The sequence below is a fragment of the Cyprinus carpio genome, chromosome B16 (assembly GCF_018340385.1).
Source record: "Cyprinus carpio isolate SPL01 chromosome B16, ASM1834038v1, whole genome shotgun sequence".
Taxonomy (NCBI): Eukaryota; Metazoa; Chordata; class Actinopteri; order Cypriniformes; family Cyprinidae; genus Cyprinus; species Cyprinus carpio.
Genome location: NC_056612.1, coordinates 3,257,382 through 3,264,857, shown reverse-complemented (window position 1 = coordinate 3,264,857; position 7,476 = coordinate 3,257,382).

The following is a 7,476-nucleotide window of genomic DNA, read 5'->3' as shown; positions in this document are numbered from 1 at the left end:
TTTATATTCGGTGTCTAAATTGTTTATGTGCAGCCAAGTTATTCAGTATAAATGATCAAATAATGTTATAGGTGTGCCAAATATTCTCACACAAATCATATAATTTCCTTTTGTATAACAAGGACATGTCATGAAATGATTTTGGAAAGGGAAGTCATATAATTTTAGGAATGTATCATATCTTTACTATTGGTTGTGGTTTAAGTGAAAATGAAGATATATATATATAAATTTATTTATTCTGATTTATCATGATTTTGGATTTAAATTTGTTTTGTACTTGTAATAACTGTACTGTAAGTATACTGTACAATCTTTTGGATATTACAGGCGGGCATCAAAATTATTAAAGTATGCTTTTTATTAAAAATGAACGTAACTGATGTTATGATGCTGAATTTGTGTTTAATCATTTTACTGGGTTTTCTGGTAAAAAGTGCATGTCAGACTTCATAAACACATGTGGTGTATAATTAATATATATGTGCTTACTTGCTGCTCAAGTTGAAAGATTCCCAAGATAGAAAGTAATAGCCCACCTCACGGTTCATGTCTGTAACTCCAATCACAGGAACAATTAATCCCTTAAAGTGCATTATTTGAACAAATCCCTGTCTCTGAGTATGAGTGGTAGAGTGCTGCAGTGATATTTGAAGGCCAAACAGAAGTTACAGTAACATCACCCTGGATCTCAAAAAATAAAAATAAAAGATTTTCCCATTTGCTTTTGGATTAATGCAAAAAATAAGCTGAGTGACCAACAAAAGTTTATGATTCAAAAAATAAATCTTAACAAATAAAATCGAAATAAATGAACACAAATGAGTTTGAAGCCTAAATACAATTGGCAGAAATAAGAAGTGTAAGCTTTAAACCAACTACACCATGGTCACATGAGTTCAACACAGTCTTTCAGTCTCTTAAAAAAGAAAAACATTCCATCAAAATTTTAGTTAGAATAATTTGCAAGGCTGTGATCATAATTTTTATTTATTTTTTTAATCTATTAAGCTTGTGTTCACCACAGACCTTATTTTAGGCATTTACCAAAAAAAAAACAAAAAAAACAATGGGTGACTGACAATAACTACATTATGACTTCAGGACTATGAAACCGGAAGTGCTACTGTAACTCATTTTTGGGTTTTGGCCTACAAATATAATCATCCCTGCTGCTCTCCATAGCATTGATGCGTGTAATCCACAAATCTAAAATAAACAGCTTTCTTTAATTACTACATTTTACACTGAGTTCCCTGCAAAATCTACAAAAACACAATTCCAGCTTTCATTTTATTCTGCTGAAGCTCAGCATCACCACATGAACATCATCAAGCACCTTACAATGTGCTACACATCAGTTTCTGTCCACTATTACCATAGTGTGCATGAGGCCCTTGGCAGTTGGTGAAAGCGCAGTTTTGATATCACCTGCTCACTACACCAGTGCTATTGTAATTGCAAGCTGCTCTCCATGGCAACGCAGTATCCAGAGCTAGAGCGACTCAGCATGGGGGCTCGCCCGAAGCTGGGACAGATGCGAACTAAACATATGTCACCATGACAGCCAAGCAAAAACAAGATCGAAAGAGTCAGAGAAGCAGGGGGAACTAGAATAAGCTCAACAAAATAGAGTATACATAAAGACGTACTGTATATGTATGCGGTTTATTGTGGCCCCAATTGACATAGAACGGATACAGATTGTACTTTTCATGCTATTGTGCTTATCTACAAAACTTTCAGCTCTTCATGCCCTCTTGTGTGACATGTATGGCTTTAACTCTTGCATCCCATTCCATTACAATCTGTTCCAGTTCAATTGAAGTTCCAGTCCATGAAATTGGAAAGAAGGGAGAAGGTTTCGCTCCACACTGAGACACCTTCATCCATCCAGCTTTTTCTCTGTCAAACTCTGATTCTCATGTGATTGTACAGCGATCAACTGCTGAATCATCCTGCCATAGCTGAAATTCCCATTTACAAATGCTTTGCTGGGAGACTTTACGGTTCCTCGGGCACCATGGAAAAGAGTTTTCATAATCTAAACATTCGGCATTAAGGGGGGGGGGGGGGGGGGGGGGGGGGGGGGGGGGGGTAGTGGGGGGGATGGGGTGTTGGAGATTTGGTGTTCTGTAAACTTTCATCATTATCTGTGGATCAGGACATACTGAGGATTTGACACAATTTATGATTGCTTCTGCTCTAATAAGATCTGATTATCCTGCGGGTGGTTCCGGTGGATTTGCATTTCTCGGAGGCATCACACAAACCCTGAAGATGCACACTGATGATTTCAAAAACAACCAAGGTGAGAGATATAAGGCAAAATACAAGACCACTGATGACCTTAAAGGACCCAGTAGCATCATGTGGACTGGTTCTTTGTGAAAGCATAAGTAAATTAAATAATGTAACACTGATAAAATGCATGCACTTTGAATGTCATAAGTAAACTTATACAATCAAAATCAGGACTCCAAAATAACCTCCAAAAAGGACATAGAGGAAGTGTAAAAGTAGTCCATACAGCTCTATTGGTTTAATTAGTGTATTCTGAAGCAGTAGTCACTTTTTATAAAAACATTGCAAAACTTAAGTGGTTGTTCACACTCAAATCAAATCTTTGATGAGAGATATATGCCTATGGGACACTAAATTAGAAACACTTTTGCAAAGTCTGAACTCTAAATCTGATTTACTGGCTTCTACCCGATTTCCGGGAGCCTGGTGTGTACTCTTGAACGAGTCAGAAGGTTCTTTACCTCCACACTATTCATTAAAATTGTGTATACAAAGCTATGGTCATTTCATGACTCAATATTTTTGGTTACTGAGTCGATGCTTTAAATTCTACATTTTATATAAAGACCATGTTCAAAGCCTGAAAACTCTGTTTATTCTCTAGGAAAGGACTATTGGATGCAGGCGATCTCGTTTTTTTTTTTTTTTTTAGCTGTATATCATATATAAAAGAAGAAGAATCTGCTGTATCAACACTGAAAATCACAGGCGGACAGTTTTGTTTTGTTTTTGGATTACCCATATTGCTTGTGGACAGTGAAAAGTGGACCAATGTGCTCCAAACAGACATGTACTATATAAGTGTCTGTTGGCGAAGTGCACAACATTGAAATTATCAGACTTCAGTTGTTGTAGGTAGATTATAATTCCAAGAACAAATTTTGCAGACATGTCCAACCAATGTGTTTTTAATGCAGATTTTTGCCCATTATTTGCTTTCATATTCATGCCCATTGTGAATGAATGGCACATGGTTGCACACCTACCTGTTATTGTAATGACATTTACCCACCCCTAAACATAACAACAAACAAAACAAATGTTATGAGTCAATTACCATATGAGTCATTTGAACTGTCTATATAGAGCCAGTGATACTAAGGGTGTTTCTCAAATGAAAGATCTAGTCCTTCTGAGGCTTCTGTGTTAGAGTCCTTCTCCACATTGAATGGAAGAATGAAGCGAAGGTCCACATTGCTACATCATAAAGGTTTCTATGCCTTTTGTCAAGATATGAAAAAGAAACATTATTAAAAAAAAAATCACAAAACCTTGTCTGATCTCTTAGTGTTTTACATCGTAGACTATATAGCATTTATTGAAATCAATAGAAAATATATATGCCTTCCACTCTGAATTTATTTATTTTTTATTTTTTTGCATAATGACGTTTGATGAGCTCAGTGCTCAATGCAATTCTTACTCTTGAATTAGAATGTGTGCAGAATTGAAGAATTGTGGGTGATTGGAGGACACAAAGGATATACGTCCTTCAAAATATGCTGAAAGAATTACATGAAATGAAGGCTGCCTTCCAAGAATCCTTCAAGTTCAGATGGACTTTGATGGCACTTGATGACATGACAGCCAAGGTATATAGCCTTAAAAGGATGCAGCCTTCTGAATGAGAAGAATGCTAACTCATGCCCAACAATGCAACGTCAGTAACATGTTCTTGTGTGATAGCTTCTGTTAAGCATCTCATGTTAACTCATATGTAAGAACCAATAATTTTATCCTTTGTCCCAAAAGAACCTACATATATTTATTATCTTTAAACAATAAACTTTGTTTATTAACTTATGTTTATCAACATCAACAAGCAATAATACATTATACAATAATCAACAGATCAATACAATAATGGCACAGCACAAAGGCATAATTTAAAGCTGCTTATCGGAAGAATCCTAAAATCTGGTTGGTTGTTGTGAGATGTCACGACAATTTTATCTATAATATCAGAATTCATTTGTGCAGTGTATACATACATGCCTCCTGTCCTTGTACACTGAGTAGGAGAGTGCAGTGGCTGAACTTATAACCCCTTGTTCTTTAATTCAGTCCTTTTGTTGGATTATTTGCTGGGTTATTTATATTTACAACCATTTATATTTACTTGTCAACTCCAGATTGCATCTTTGGAACATATAACAGTGATGTAAACTGTAGTGTCTGCGTATAAAGCTGCTTAAGAGAAGATGAAAAATCATTGTTTCCTTCTGCCTGCCTACAGACACTCTCAGCCCTGGAATCATGTCTTAGAAAACCATACATACACAAAATACAAGTTTAAAAGTAAAGAGGTTTTGTAGAGGTTAAAAAGTAGAGGTTCTGATGGCTTCTCAGAAAGAAAGAAAGAAAAGAAAGAAAGAAAGAAAGAAAGAAAGAAAGAAAGAAAGAAAAAAAAGAAAAAAAAAAAAAAAAAAAAAAAAAGAAAAAGAAAAAAAAGAAAGAAAAGAAAGAAAAGTAAGATCACATGTGCTTGGAAATGACATAATTTTGGCCGGTCACAATTATATGACCTCCTTTTAATTATTGCTGTAGCCAGCACAATTCCCCCTGGGAGAAATAAATTGCTATTAAGTCTCACCTTGTCCTTGTGGTCTTTTATCAAATTATAGGTGAAAGTCAGGGTTCCTAAACATTTTTATTTCTTTTCTCACACGAGTCTATTGTGGAGATTAGAAATAGTTTAAAACAACAAAATCTCCATCAGTCAGTTTCCTTTTTTTTCCCCCCCAGATATATATTTGTGGGCCTTATTTGTTGTAAAGGTCCTTGATATAGATTTTGTCTGTGATGAATAGATGTTACACAGATAATAATTGAGGTCTGGAGGGGATCTTTAATTATTATGGTGAAAAATGATTCAAATATCTATCATCCTTTGTTACAGTGATAATGGGGATTTTCCAAATCTAGATGTTGTACAAACCAATGCTTTAAAGTACATTGTATGCCTCTCATTATAGCAATAACACGGCTCAAAGATATCATAGCTAGGTCAGTCCCATCCCAGGACCAAGGGTACCAATGCATCACATTTTTGCATTCAGTGGCCCCCTCTTTGTTCATGGCACAGTGTGGAAATTTGCTGTGCTGCTGAAGCTGACCAATCATGCCTTTTCTGTGTTTGTTGGAATGGGTTCATGGTTTCAACACTCCTGCCTGGAGGTGCCCTTTCACTAGGTTACAAAATACTGACAGTTTTTCAGTAGGGACAAATACCAGATAACCCATCAGATCCATGACAAAGGATCTTCTTTGCTTCTTTGACAGATATCCCATTGAAGAGGCAGTAGTGGTCATGCCAGTTTTGATAAGGGGTCAGAATATATTTCTGAGAGTAAAGCATCATGTGTGAAATTGTTGCAGTGCCTGATGTGGTGACAGACATTTTCAGGCCATTATCTCTGCCTTAAATGAGAAATAAGAGAAGTGGAGAACCACTTTTTCCAGTAATTAGATACACTCTGAACTGTGCATATTTGTCCCATCACTTCATTTACATCTCTGATCGCTACTACAGCCCTAACTAGCTGTATCTAATACCTAAGTATCTCACAGATTTGAGTCATCATTTCTATATATATATATATATATATATATGGTGTAGATTGATGTGGGGAAAAACAAGTAATTTAAAGAAGTTCATCATAAGGCAGCAACATAATAAAATGTGAAAAAAAAAATGAAGGGGTATGAATACTTTCACAAGGCACTATATAACGTTCTTCCTATGAAAGGTCATGGGTTGCTGGAGCTTATCTCAGTGTTTTGGGCAGGGGAACAGCCTGGATGGATGTCTGTTAAAATAGCCAGCATATGCTGGTTAGGTATGTTTTGAAGCAAGGCAGTTTGAGCTGGATTAAGCTGGTCCTTAGTTGGTCATGAGCTAGTTTATGCTGGTCCTGAGCTGGTTATTCATAATCAGCTTAAACCAGCTCATGACAAACTAAAGACTAGCTTATACCAGCTCAAACAGGACAGTGCTATACTCTCTTGGACAACTTAGGAGGTGAATTTGATGCTATGGCATTGCTTATCTATCCAATGGAAAATGTAGACAGACTCATTTTATGTATGGTTAAATTTAGTCATTGCTGTCAGTGGATGCTAGCTTGCATAGTCTCTAGATGGCACTGCATGACTTTTTCTATTAGTTTTGCTTTATTGAAATGTGTTGGGCTGGTGATCTAAAGTATGCATGGCAAATTATCAAAATAATTTTAGTTTTCTAGCCAGAACCAGTTACAACTTCACCTGCCTTTTGTATGTTGATTTGTACTCATGAGCTTGATCTGGCACCAGTCATTCGGACTAGATGTGGCAGCCAGTAACTTGCCAACTTTACCACAATTAAGACATAATTTGCCAGCCTGCCTGTTAGTGACTACATTTACATGGACATCAGTGATCTAATTATTTATCTTATTCTGAATAAGACAATATTATGATTAAGGTGTTTAAATGAGTTGCTTTAAGAATATTCCTTACATGTTCCCGTTTTACATGTTATAGTACAAAGATCGAGTAATGGCACACATCATTACATCACCACATGACGCCATCCGACATCCCCTCCAGAATTTCATATATGAACATATAGTCACTTTTTTGTCTTTGTTATGATGACATACAGTTTTGGGTGTTTCAATTTTTATTTACTGAAAGCTTCAAGTGCAGGTAAATATTTGTCATGCTATACGTACAAACAGACAACGGCATTGTTGAAGCCATGCTCTTTTGTTTGTCCTCAAATGGTTGACCACTGCTGTGTGTGTGTATCCAGTGTATTATCGCAAAATGCGGCTAAAAGTCCTACACGACGGTAATAGTGTGATTAAGGTGTGAACATGTCTATTCTGCACTTCAACAATGCGACTAAAATAGGAATACTCACCATGTCTTAATTCGATATTTGTATGACTTTAGCCGGATTAAGGTAATCAAAAATCTCTGTTTACATGGTAGATTCTTAATCAGAGTATTGTCTTAATCATGTTAAAATCTGAATATTGCTGTCCATGTAAACGTAGTGTTGTGCAAAATGTTTTGACATCCAGCTGCCGCTGATCACAGCGTTAGCATAAAAGGCAGCAGGTGCAATGCATACCAGCTTTTCGCGTTGGAGCCGAGCGACAGCATCGTTCTGCTCCATCCAAGTCT